We start from the raw sequence: 14041 nt of genomic DNA, 5'->3' as shown, positions 1-14041 counted from the left end.
TTATGGGTTTGACATACCTATTTTCGACAGAATCCTATACCGACTCATCTATAGCACTCAAGAAAGCCCTCATACGGACTTTCCAAAATGCATAGTTGCTCCTAAAAAATGGTGGGGCATTGAGTGATTGTGATCGGTCCATTACAAAGGGGTCAAGGATCACACTTAGGTAATGAAACCAAATAAGTGTACCCGCTCTGATACCAATTGAAAGCTTGAAAATGTGTTAAAACACAAGAGTTAATTAGACCCCCCAAATCAAAAATTTTGGCTTGATAGATTTTACTAACTTATACTAAGTGTGGAATAGAGTAAATGCGGGTGGATAAACAATATAACTACTTTAATCCATACTCATTAAATCATAGCAGTAAAATGAAATCTAAAAGAGTAGGGAAGAAGAGTGCCAATACAAGATAACACGTCGATGTGTTATTAAAGAGGAAACTGAAGGACTCGGCGTAAAACCTCTTCACCGCCCTCTAAGTGGTAAATCAATCTACTAGACAATCAGTTGGGATACATGAATAGCAAGAGACCCTCCAAGCCTAATCTACCCGATGCACCTAAACCCTCCAAGCTCTTACTCCAACAAGGCTTCCTGGAACTGTGTCTTGTCTAGCTTTTCAGATCTTGTAATATTCCCTATAGCATCCACTAAATGTTGGCTTTTTCCAATGCTTCCCAGCAGCACCAAATCTCCACTTGACACTCAATATGGGTGTGGTAAGTGTTTGGGGTATCAGCCTCTCAAGGATATAGAAATGGAGAGATAGGAGTTGAGGAAAAACCACAATAAATTGTGCAAAGAATTGTGGGTATAACAATTTCTAACTCTCAAGTTTTGTGGCTAGGGTTTTCTTGTGAGAGACCGCACCCCCGACCCATTTTAATGAATTGTTGGGCCAAACCCACGTGAATGGGTGGAGTCGTGTTATTGCCTCTCAAAATGAAGGTTCGACTAGTTATATTTTCCCCCTTAGATTAAGGGTTTTACAATGGAGTTGCCACTTATTTAATTATTGGAAAAATAAGAAAACCATAATTGAAAAATTTCTCATTTTATTAATTTGAAATTTACATTGATCATAGGAAAATTACATGACTTTGGTCCTAAATACAATCTAAGATAAAGTACATGGTTTTGTTTCCTAATTACAATCTAAAAATAAAAAATTACATGGATAAGCATTTGATTTACTAACTCTTGATCTTAGTTCGGAGGCTATGTTACAAGGTAGGAAGGTGTTAGGCACCCATCTTGTCCGGTGAAACCAGTATTCTAGACTATGGTGACCAACATTCATATTGTATCATCCAATATGTCAATCAATTTGCATGTTGAATTTAATGTGTGTGCATGTGATAAACCCTAATTCCATTTACTAAGCATTGCATTTGGATTGAAAAATAAATTCTAGTGAATGTATATGATTAGTGATATCCTAGATTCAAGGATTTGAAAGAATTATGAAACAAACATGTTTTTCATATTTTTGATGTGAATTTAAGATTAAAACTAGTGTTATGCATGAACATGTGATAAACAACCAAGAACATGTGAAGAACATATTATAACAACTAAGAACATTCAAACAAATTCACAGGAATTTAAATGATCATTATCATACTTTAATCTTAAATTCTCATCATAGCAACACAAGAAACAAGTTACAGAAAGGGATTATACCTTCATGCAAAATCCATATGGTGGAAGAGGAGACTCTTGGTAGAGATCCTAAGGGTGGAGGAAAAGAAGAGTTAGGAAAGGAAGAGTGAGTCTTACTCAATACCTTGAGTCTTAGAAAGACCAAGATATGACAAGATTACTCAACTTCACTAGAACTCAAGAGAGAGAAAGAGATGGGAGTTTTTGTGTCTTGGAATGAAGGAGAGGGAGGGTTTATATAGTAGTGATGGAGGAAATATGAATGGAAGACCCATTTAATGAGGGTTGAAAAAAAATCATGAACCTAGACCTCATTTTAACCTTGGAAAAAATCTAGTGCATTAAATGGAAAGATTGGTGGGAGTGAAGAGCAAGCCAAAATTCGGTTTTCCCGTAGCTGCTGTAACAACTTGTAGAGCCAACTTCGAAAAATCATATCTGACTCAATTCTAATCAGAATTGCCTTATTCTTGTACTCAAATTGAAGCCCTTGATGTCTAGTTTTTGGAAAAATTAACTTCGTTCATAGATTAAAAGTATTCTGAGAGATATCAATGAAATGGTGAGTAGAGGTCATTTGCTAGAAAATGGTTTCAGCACAATTAACATCAATAAGTTCCAAATTAGCTCCCAATTAACATTGAATGGCTCCAATCACTTCCATTTCAGACTTAATTGATTCCAAATCTACTCTAATTAAAAGATAATTGCACAAATTATTTATTGAATAATTAATGTTTAACTATCTAATTAATTAGGTGTATGCAACCTCACCATAAAATGTAGTCCTAACCAATCAAATTATGACACATCATTGATATTAAATTGATGGCGAAAAGCACATTTTCGTCCCTACATTTTCACTCGATTCCACTTTAGTCCCTAACTTTTTTTTTCACCACTTTTAGTCCCTATTTTGAAAAACGCATCTCACTTTTGTCCCTGCCGTTACATCAATGACGGAAATTGCACAGGTGGCAAACGGTAAAACTTATAAATATTAAAATAATGTCCACATAAGTCACGTGGAATCTAATTTAATTTTTTTTAAATAAATTACTTATCATTATTAAAAAAAAAAAAAAAAAAAAAACGTTCTTGTTCTTCCCAAAACGAAGAACTCAAACCCAACAACTGATTCCTTAAACCCAGATTACAACAACACAAATGAAAAAAGAAAAAAAAAACAAAGATCAAACACAAACACAAACACAGATCACAACAACACAAATGAAAAAAAAAAGAAACAGAGATCAAAAAATTTCTCACCCAAACAGCATACCCACAAGACAAACCCAGCAAGACCCAAACAAAATGACCGATCTGAAAAAGAGCGCCGTCGATTACAACAACACAAACGAAAAAAGAAAAAAAAAACAGAGATTAAACACAAACACAGACACAGATCACAACAACACAAATGAAAAAAAATAAACAGAGATCAAAAAATTTCTCACCCAAATAGCAATACCCACAAGACAAACCCAGTAAGACCCAAACAGAATGACCGATCTGAAGAAGAGCGCCGCCGATTACAACAACACAAACGAAAAAAGAAAAAAGAAAATAGAGATCAAACACAAACACAGACCCAGATCACAACAACACAAATGAAAAAAAGAAAGAAACAGAGATCAAAATATTTCTCACCCAAATAGCAAGACCCATAAGAAAAACCCAGCAAAACCCAGCAAGACCCAAACATAAAGACCGATATGAAGAAAAGCGCCGCGCTTCAGTGGTGGAGGTGGACTCGCTGGGATCAGCGGAGGAAAGAGAGGCCGATCTGACCCACCACTCACCGCCGATCTGACCCAAAGTCACCAGGATCGAGCTTCATTGTGGCCGAGATGGTGGTTAAGGCCGATCTGACCCACCACGCACTGCCAGCCTCATCTCTCTCTCTCTCTCTCAGATCAAGGTCTAAAATGTTCTAATGATAATAAAAAAAATGGTTTGATGATTTTTAAAGTATATACTTTTTTGACTAACACACTTAAAAAAAAAAAAAGTATATACATTTTTTTTTTTTCATTTTTGTTTACTGTGATCTAAGTCTGTGTTGGTGTTGATCTCTGTTTTTTTCTTTTTCTTTTTTCGTTTGTGTTGCTGTAATCTGGGTTTGAGTTATTGGTTGTTGGGTTTGTGTTCTTGTAATGGATTTGAGTTCTTCATTTGGGAAGAACAAGAAGAACGTTCTTATAAAAATTAATAATGATAAGTAATTTTTTTAAAAATTAAATTAGATTCCACGTGGCTTATATGGACATTATTTTAATTTTTTTAAGTTGTGCCGTTTGCCATTTGTGCAATTTCCGTCATCGATGTAACGGCAGGGACAAAAATGAGATGTGTTTTTTAGAATAGGGACTAAAAGCGGTGAAAAACAAAGTTAGGGACCAAAGTGGGAATCGCGTGAAAATGTAAGGATGAAAATGTGCTTTTCGCCTAAATTGATTACACTTATAACCAATTGAAATCAATTGTTCATAATCACATATAGTCAGACTCAATTTGTGATAGTGCATCTCAGCCATTAAAACTTGATTTGATGATGACTTTCAATCTGATGGTCCGATTAGGGCTTATGACCAGTCGATTTGATCGTTACAACATCAAGATCATTTTAGTGAAATGAGATTAAGGATCTAATGGCTAGAGTCAAGATACATATTTCCAAGGTGAAAGTACAATTTTACCCTTCATGTGAGGTTAAATGCGGGTTGCAAAATGGGGTATTAACAGAATGCCCCTCATTGGCAGAGCTTGAGAAGCGAGTGTCAATGTATGAAAGAGACACCTAACTTTGCAATCAGTATTTAATCGTGGTGAATGTATGATGCATGTAGATAAAAATGTAGACGGTCATGTTGCGGATCAAAACGTGGACCGAATCTCAAGAGAGATAGCCTACGTACCTCTTAGTAGGAGGATAAGGTCCCAACGTAGTCCATGCATGCAATTTTTTTTTTTTTTTTTAATGAGTACAAGACATGCTTACCTGAGGTCAAGAAAATATTGAGGACTAAGGATCCTGGCTCATGTTTTCAAAGGACCTAGGATTTTTGGATCTTGGCTTATGTTTTCAGAGGGCCAAGGGTTTTTGGGGCATTGGCTCATGTTTTCGGAGGACCAAAGGTTCTGGATCCTGGCTCATGTTTTCAGAGACCTGGGATTTTTGGATCTTGGCTCTCTCTCTCTTACACACAGCCCTTACAAATAAATCCCACATGAAATACAGGGTACAGAAGATTGAATAAAAATACAATCAAATTTGGCACAGAATTAAAGCCAACATAAAATAGTTGTAAATTACAACTTTACAATTCCAATATGCAACCACTTTGAACTTTTACAAACCCCGGTTGCATGTAACAGACAGGCAAAATACCAATACCATCATTCAACTACATTCATCAATAATAATATTCCATTTTTACCAAAGCAGTAATTAAAATTGGGCGATTTTCACAAAGATCTCAAAGCTGCAATTATGAAATTCACTTATAGTCTGTTTGGATGGCCTGGATTTGGATTTGGATTTGAATTTGAAGGGGGGCCAAATCCAAATCCTTTGTTTGGGTAAGTAAAGAGAAGTGGATTTAGATTTGCCCCAAATCCATCTTGGATTTTAGGGGTCCAAATCCATGGATTTTAAATCACCTCACAAACCCAAGAATTTAGAAATCCATTGCCTTACTCACTTTGTTTCTCTCTAGGCTCTCTGTGTCTCTCTTCCTAGCTGTAACTCAGGCTCTTCTTCCATCTCTCTCTCTGCAACTTCAGGTTTGTTCCTCTCAACTCTTATCTTCCTTTTTAACATCTCTAATTCTCTCTTTCAACTAAATCTAAATCCACAAAGGCTGTAGGTTTTTCCAATGGGTTTTATTTGATTTGTTTGTGGGTTTTGTTTGATTTGTTAGTGTATCTTGTTTCATGGTATTTTCAATGATTTGTTTTGGGTTTGTCTTTATTTTCTATATGTATTTTTGTTTGTGGGTTTGGAATGCAAATTGTGTTTGATGAAATGCTTCTATGAACAATCTATGAGTTGTGAAATAATAAGTGAGAGAATATTCATTTGAAAAAAATGAGAACTTACCATAACATCTGTATTTTAGCATGGACATGGTTTTGCGGTTGTCCCACATTTGATTCAGCCATGGGGATAAGAAATGACTGATGGTTTGGTGGTGGAGTTGAAAGCTTTTGTTGTGGCAAATGTACTGGTTTAGCTATCATAAATTGGGTTGATCCCTAGTTTGATGGGGGTAGTGTGGTGATGGTGTGTTTGGTTGTACCAAAGATGATTCGACTATGGAGGAGGCTTGATCTTTTTGGTTCCGCTGGTGGTTGGAGCATTGGTCATCTAGTGGTATAGATGTATTTGGTAGAATAGAAGTTGAACTAGCCATTAATTAATTGCAGAGAGAGAGAGAGAGAGAGAGAGAGAGAGAGAGAGAGAGAGATCAGTGAAATGGGATGCGTTTATTTATCTATCTCTGAGTTTTTTTTGCTGGTGTTGAATTTTTTATGTGGGAGTAAGCTTTATATAGACAATTGGGGATGAGAGAGAGTGAGTTTGGATCAAGAGTTTTTAGACTCAATAAGGAGTTTTTGTAAAACCTATTGTTTACGCACTTTGCACGTCAACTTTTTATAGATTAATGAATAGGAAAAAAGCAATTGCACAATCATAAGACCTACCACACACACAATCATATATGTTAACAAATGAACACTTTCTTCAATTTCTTCTTTTTGATAGAGTTTGGGCTGATTTATGTTACTGTTTGAAATTGTGACGATGGGCCTTGAGTTATTCAGGAAATGTGAAAAGCAATAAGTCTTGTTTTCAATGGGCAATCTTGTAGCACAAGAAATTTAGACACAAAAATGGCCTAATTAACTTACTATAAGACTTATACTCCTTGAACTGAAACTTAGGACTAGGTCCTAGGAAGCTAGGAATTTGTATCAAACACAGTATACATCCCAAGACTAATAGCAAGATAGAATAAAATTTCTTATAGAATTATCTCATCTCACACAAAGATTACAATAGGAAAAATTGTGAGGTTGATAGCATATTGCTTTGAAAGTTTGAATGATTATGCACATTGGATAAATATGAATGCCAGAGTCTAGTGAATCAGTCATGTTGTTGCTTATTTTCTATACTACATTAGTTATTCAATTTCTTCTTTTTAGTTTGTGTATATGTGTGTGTTTGTGAACTAAAAAGTCAAATTGCTTTCTTTTTAGTTTGTGTATATATGTGTGTGTTTGTGTGTGTGTGTGTGTGTGTGTGTGTTTGTGTATATTAGTTACATTACTCTCCTATGTCAACCAGTTACACTTCCTTACTCTACCTCTTATTCTCTTGCTCATCTTTATTTTCTGATTGTTATGCAAACTAGAAGCTTTTAGTTTGTACAGTAAAATCAACTATATATAGGGTCTATAATAGAATTTTGATTGAATAACTTCAAATTCTGGATGACGAATCATTAGAATTTTCATGTTGAAGTTTGATTTTGCGCACCTATGCACATTTTATTTTTCCATTATTTGGAAATGAAACAAGTACCTCCTCTCAGCTGTGCTAAAGAAGGTTTCTTATTTTTATTTATTTATTTATTTTTAATTTTTTGGAAGTGTCCAACAACAACAACAAAAAATATTATTTCAAGTTGCTGATGTATACTATCATTTTTTAGTTCCTTCTCTGAAAGAATGGGGTTCAATTTTTAAGGGGTTGAAGGTTCTGAATTTTGGTTGTTGGAGTATATGGAACATGGTTGAGAATTCTATTGGAAATATAAAACTATTGGGATAAGAGAATTACTTTCTATTCACAAGTTGGAGATTCTTCTGGGCTTGTTTTTTTGGCTTTTTCAGTGGATTTTTTTGGTTGTTTCTAGGTATTTTTCTAATATGATTTATAGAGGGTAATTTGAGGGTCTTTGTGAGGTTTGGGTAATTTGCAGGGATGTTTTGCTAGTTTTTGGTGGTGTTTAGAGCTAGCTTTGCAGTGGGGTTTTAAGTGAGCTCTTGGCTAGGTTTCATTGACTGTTTGTGATTAATTTTCTGGTTTTTGGGATTTGCTACTATAAATTAGTAGATTTCAATAGTTAACTGGTTGTTTAATTATGTTAACTCACTGCTTGTTTTTTTTTTTTTTTTTGGTTAATAGAAAAATGCAAAAGCGGGTGCTTATAAAAACATAACTATTGACAATTGGGAAGACATTGAGATCTTGTGTGGGAGGGATAGAGCTACTAGCATTGGTGTAGAACATATGGATGATGCAGTTGAAGTTACAGCTAAGGAAGGAGAAAATGAGGTGAATTCTCCCATTGCACAACATTTATGTCAATATTCGTTATCAACAAGTTCTGCAGCTGAGCCTTACCAAATAAAAAATGGAGTAGGAAAGATCCATTAGTTGAAGTTGTTGCAAATATTAGTTCCACTCTTAAGGAGTATGTTCCTCACTTTTAATTGTTAAGAACTTTAGAATAATTTTTTAATTGGATATTTTGAATGTTGTGAAAAAACCCATGCATTTGGGTTCTCTCCATGTTGATATAGAACATTTTAGTTGTCAATAGTTTTCTTTGAGAAAGTAGTTGTCAATAGTTGGCAAGACGTTTCATCTTGACAATTGGATTATCAATGGGTTTTTCATTACCTCATGTATTTATTAATTGGATTATCAATGGGTTCTTCATTACCTTATGTATTTATTAAAATTGTTACTAAAATTAAAATTTAGAAGGATTAAGAAAATTAATAATTAAAAAAATATATTTATTGATCTTAAATCCAAATCCAAATCCAAATCCAAATTTAGGTATCCAAACAATGGAATTTCAAATGATGAATTTCAAACCCTTTATTGTTTAAAACGACTCAAACAAGGAATTTTTAAATCAATGGATTTCAAATCAAGGCATTTCAAATCAATGAATTTTAAATCCAAATCCAAATCCAATGTTGTCATCCAAACACAACCTTAAGCACTCACATCCATTAATCTATACTGGCAAAGCTTCAGCATTTCAACGAAAGATCAATGCAGTAGTCCGCAATGAACGCCAATTAAGATTGAATCAGGATATTAAGAAACCAACTGGAAACTCTATACCAACCATAGTTCTGTCTCCATCCCAAAAATAATAACAGGTTTATATTCTTGATTTAGGCTGTAAAATTCTCAAATCCCCAAGCTATTTTCCAAAGCAATCCTCGGTAACTTTCCAAACTCGAAAGATATCCAGCACAAAGAATCACAGGAGGAGAAAGTGCCCTCATTAACTTCTCCATGTAGATTGCTTTGCTTGCTTTTCAATTTTAAATGACTGCTCCATTTTGGCAATCAAATATTATATCCCAAATAATTCATTTGGAGACTACCTGCAAAATATTGTATGTATCACAAACAATCCACAAAATTTTGTCAAGCATAAAGAAATCTTAACTTAAAGCTCCACTTACCGCTTTAGGTCTTTTGTACAAGGCCTCCACTCCACAAACCTATGGAAACTCCTTTTGTCTGATTTCTCTCTACATGCACAAATTCATGTATCAGGAAAACAAAACAAAATAACCACAAAAGGAAAAATTCAACCTACAATCAAATGCTAACAAAACTGAGAAAAAGATTTTGAAATATGTCGTATCCTACTTATTGGTTTCCAAAATTTACAACCTGCTCTCAGCTAATAGGGAAATGCCAATACTCCAATTTCTTTTCAGGAAAAAGATACCTATCATTCTATGCATAGTTTTCTCATACAAAAAAGGTTAATTCTCTCTCTCTCTCTCTCTCTCTCTCTCTCTACTAAAAGAAATTAATTTCATCTTTAAATAAAAATTACTTGTATGACCTAATAAAAATAAAGGACCAAATATATCAAAGTAAATGGACTCAAATAAAAAAACAAAACACGTAATCTATGAAAATCTTTTAAATTTTATTAATTAATTTGATGGTCAAAACTTTAATGGCATGCTCAATAAATGAGACCCAAATGGTATATTTAGTATGGATTTTCTAAGGAAATACACTAAACTTTTAGCATGGGTTCCATAGAAAATTAAGTACTTTTTCTACAATTAAAATGCAAAATGGGTGATTTCATTAGTTAAGTGCTACCTCATTTGATTCAAGTTCAATTTTTGCCCATGACTAGTTAAATTAAAGGGAATTTCATGATCTTAAACATAATTCCAAAATTAATCCAATCACATGGTCAAATTTCAATTAAAGCTCAGTTAAATTTAAACAACCGCATTAAAATTGATAAAAATTAAAATAAAAAAAGAGGTTTAACTATTAAAACCAAGAAATTTTTTAATTTAGCACTAAAGCTTCTAACAAAATTTATAGCTGGAAAAAATACAGTATCACCAACTAGTACTGCCATTCTTGCTAAGAAATTCGTAAAGATAGCACTCACCAAACTTCTAGCACTCCACTCGAACTTTGTCAATATTATGTTTACATTGATATGATTGTCATGTTGTTCCACTTCTATTGGATGTAGACGCCTCATTTTGTACCCCTTACGACTCGGGCCCCTATTCCCTAATGACGACATTACTCTAAGGCCCAAGGTTGATTTAGAGCCCAATCTTGTAAAAATTGACTTGAGGAATTATTTATGGAGAAAATAAATTTTTTTTTGGAAGAATAAACCTATTTTTGGAAAAGAAAGGCTGCTGGAAACCCTAAGCGTATGTACGCACACACGCATATGCGCACACACAATTGAAGCATGCATATGGATACTTAGGGTATGTGCACACATACCCTGAGTATGCACATGTAGCTAGGGTTCTAGAATTATATAACAGGAAAGCTTTTTGTATTTAAGTTTGTGTGGAATGAATTCCACATTGTTTGGGAGCTACCCCGCACCCTTACTTTACTACTATATAAAGCCATAAAAGACACTTTTTCAATGGGGAGGCGAATATATGCAAGATTCACTAGAAAATAGTGAATCAAAGAAGGCGATTTTACAAAACATCCTCAAATCAAGTTTTACTTGGTTGGGGCCTATTTTGGCATTGGCCTTTGAGTTCTAAAGCTTACTAACTGGCTAGTTTTGTTGTTGATTAGGTTGACTTAAGGGAACGGTCAAATCAAGCTCTAGGGATTTCTTGTGTTGAGGTATAGGTTCCAACTTTGGTTCTTCACGTTTTCTTTGTTTAGTTCTTTGTTTATATGTTTTATATGCTGTAATATGTTTTAATATGTTCATGTTAGTTTAGGTTTACTTTGTGTTTGTATTATAAGCATGATAGGTTGTCAGTTTTCTTATTTTCTTCTGTTTTCTTTACTGAGTTGCTGGGTTTAGGGTTCTAGGTGTGTATGTGTATGCATGCTTTATGCATGCATACCCATACAATTGGGATGCGCATGAACACTCATGTTCAAAAACCCTAAATCACTTTTTTCTTTGTTTTCTTTTGTTTTCCTTCACATGTTTGGCCCCTGTTTTAGTATACCTTTCTTATTTTTAGCCTTTGTTTATTTGCTTTAACATGTTTTGTTCTTTTTAGTGATAAAATCTTGATTAGGGTTTTGTTGGCTGGATACCATAAACATGCATATGAATATGAACATGCATTGATTTATAAGTGTTGTGATGTAGTAAGGTAAGTGAGGTAGGTCATGCATAACTCACATGAACATGCATTTGGATGTTTGAGTTTCGAGTTGCTTAATATGCTTGGTTGAATATCATGAGTTTGATGCTTGGATATTTAGATGTGTCTACTTTAATTTGCCTTATGATGTCATTGTTTTGTTGGTTCGTGTTGACTACCATGATAGATGAATGTTAGGCTTGGGGATGATATGTCATGGTTTTTGTTTTAGATGCATGTTAGAATGTGTGTGAGTTAGAATAACATGTTAAACGACCCTTTAATGAGATTAAGATTTGGAACACAATGAGTGGAGGCCAACCCATGGGTCGGGTGGAGTTGGGTTCCTAACACCTTTCTGTCCCTATACCTAAACTCTTGACACATGCTTTGGTAAAGATCAGTCTTTCCACAAAGGTGCTATATTTATGGTTCCTAAACCTAATTTAGTTGGCAACTCCATTTATACCCTCTGCTATGGTCCACCCTATGCCATGGCGTACTTCCCACAAGAAGCCTAAAAGCTCGTTGCAGGCACTTACGCCCACTGTGGGCATAATGGAAAATAGGAGTCGCCACCTAGTTATATGGTCTAGGAACCATGACTATAGCATCCTTTCGAGGAAGGACCTTTGATCTTACTAGAAGAGCTTGGGTTTGGAGTTTAGGTATGCTCTTGGAAAAGTGTTAGGCATCCAAGATCGCCCAACCCTAAGGTTGGCCTCCCATCATTGTGTCTTATACCTTAACCTCATTAAAAGCACTCTCAAAACTTGCATCTATACCCATACACACACTAACATACATCTATGCATAAAATCAAGGTATCTTTCATCCCAAAACACACATACTTATCAATCTAAAACAAAAGACAGCCAAGGCACAAAAGAAAACCCTAGCATTCATCTAACATATGGAAACCTATCATGCATCTATAATGAGGCAACAAGCAAACATATTACAAAACCCTAATCATACATCTAAGCATGTTATATCATATAAGTAAGGCGAAACACTAATACAATGCATGAACATCGCTAATGCATGGCTTATCCTTTACTTACCTCTCAACAGCACAACACTTATGGCATCGATGCATGAACATGTCAATGAATGGCATTAATATTAAGAAACCCTAATCTAAACCCTAATATATACATGTGATAATAAATAAACATGTTAAAAGGTAAACAAACGGTTATGGGGTTTGAAACATATAAAAAGGAGGCTACACAGAATACATATGTGAATGCAGAAACAAAACAAAAAAAAAAAAAATTAGGGTTTCTAGGTAACAGCATCACGCACGCTAGAACAAGTTTACGTATGTATGAGTTCAGCCTACATGCATAGGCGATCATGCATATGCATATCCTTACCTAGAAAACCTAATCTACCCAAAAACAGAGCAGAAGCCAAACAAAACATAAAACATAAAACGTAGCAACCTAACATGCTTAAAAACATAAAGAAAACCTAAAACTAACTTAAACAAACATGTGTAAACATAATTAAACAACAAAAACAAATTAAAACAAAGATTAAAGATAGAAAAGAAAATGAAAAGTTTAAAAGGATACCTTATTGCAAAAGCTCTTAGGCTTAATTTTTGACCATTCCCCTTAGACAAATCTATCACAATTCAATAAAATAGTAATTAGCAGTCTTAAACTCAAAGGATTAAGGCCAGAAAAGGTCCTAACAAATAAAAATTACTTGAGGGTGTTTTAATATGTTTTTCCTGTTTTTCCAGAAAAGGTCCTAGTGAATCTTAGGTTTTTCCTGTGAGATTTCTGTGTGTTTTGAAAATGTACCATATAAGGCTTTATATAGTGGAAAAAATGGGATTTGGAGCTGCTCCCAGATGATGTGGGATTCGTTCCAAACCTCAGCCATTATTGCAGAAAACTTGCCTTTCTTATGTTTTTGAAAACCTAGCTGCGTACGTAGGAATGTGCTTGCACACGCATGCTTTGGCTTGCATATGTGGGCCACTACCCACGGATGCAAGTTGAGAGCTACTTTGGTCATTTTATTTACAAAAATAGATTTTTGCTCATTTAAAAGGTTATATTTTCCATTTTAATACTTCTCAAGTCAATTTAATATCTTATTGGGCTCCAAACTAGCCTTGGGCCTTAAAGTTTGAGCATCATTGGGGAGCAAGAGCCTGAGTCGTAAAGGGTATAAAATACGGTGTCTACACCTACATTGGGCTATGATAGAGTATTGCCTTGAGAGTAAGGAAGCTCCACCCATATAAGTAGGTACACTATCCAAATTTCACCTCACTATGACATGACCATGCATACGTACATACATATATTAAAATATTGTTATATTGTTATGTGTAGGGGCCTTTTGTATTTTTGGGCTAAGACCCTTTCTACTATGTGTCAAAGAGTTGGGCCTGATCCACTATCTTTGCAGAACCTTGCTAAGTGGCCAATCTGTGCACAAGACAAACATCCCAAAAGAAAGACAAGTAATATATGTATATATGTGTAAGTGCATGAATATATATATATATATACGTACATGTTATGGTAGAAAGATTAGTCAAAAGAACCATTAGTAATTAAATGTAGTTAAAGCAGCAAAACGTAAATAATAAGTCTCCCATTAAAAAAAAAAAAAAAAAAAAAAAAAAGTGAACTAAAGAGAGCCCAAACCCCAACCTAGAGAACCTCATTGCTAGATTAAATCATAAAG

Source organism: Quercus suber, unplaced genomic scaffold (genome assembly GCF_002906115.3).
Source record: "Quercus suber isolate HL8 unplaced genomic scaffold, Cork oak 2.0 scaffold_392, whole genome shotgun sequence".
Classification (NCBI taxonomy): Eukaryota; Viridiplantae; Streptophyta; class Magnoliopsida; order Fagales; family Fagaceae; genus Quercus; species Quercus suber.
This window is presented reverse-complemented; position numbering follows the sequence as displayed.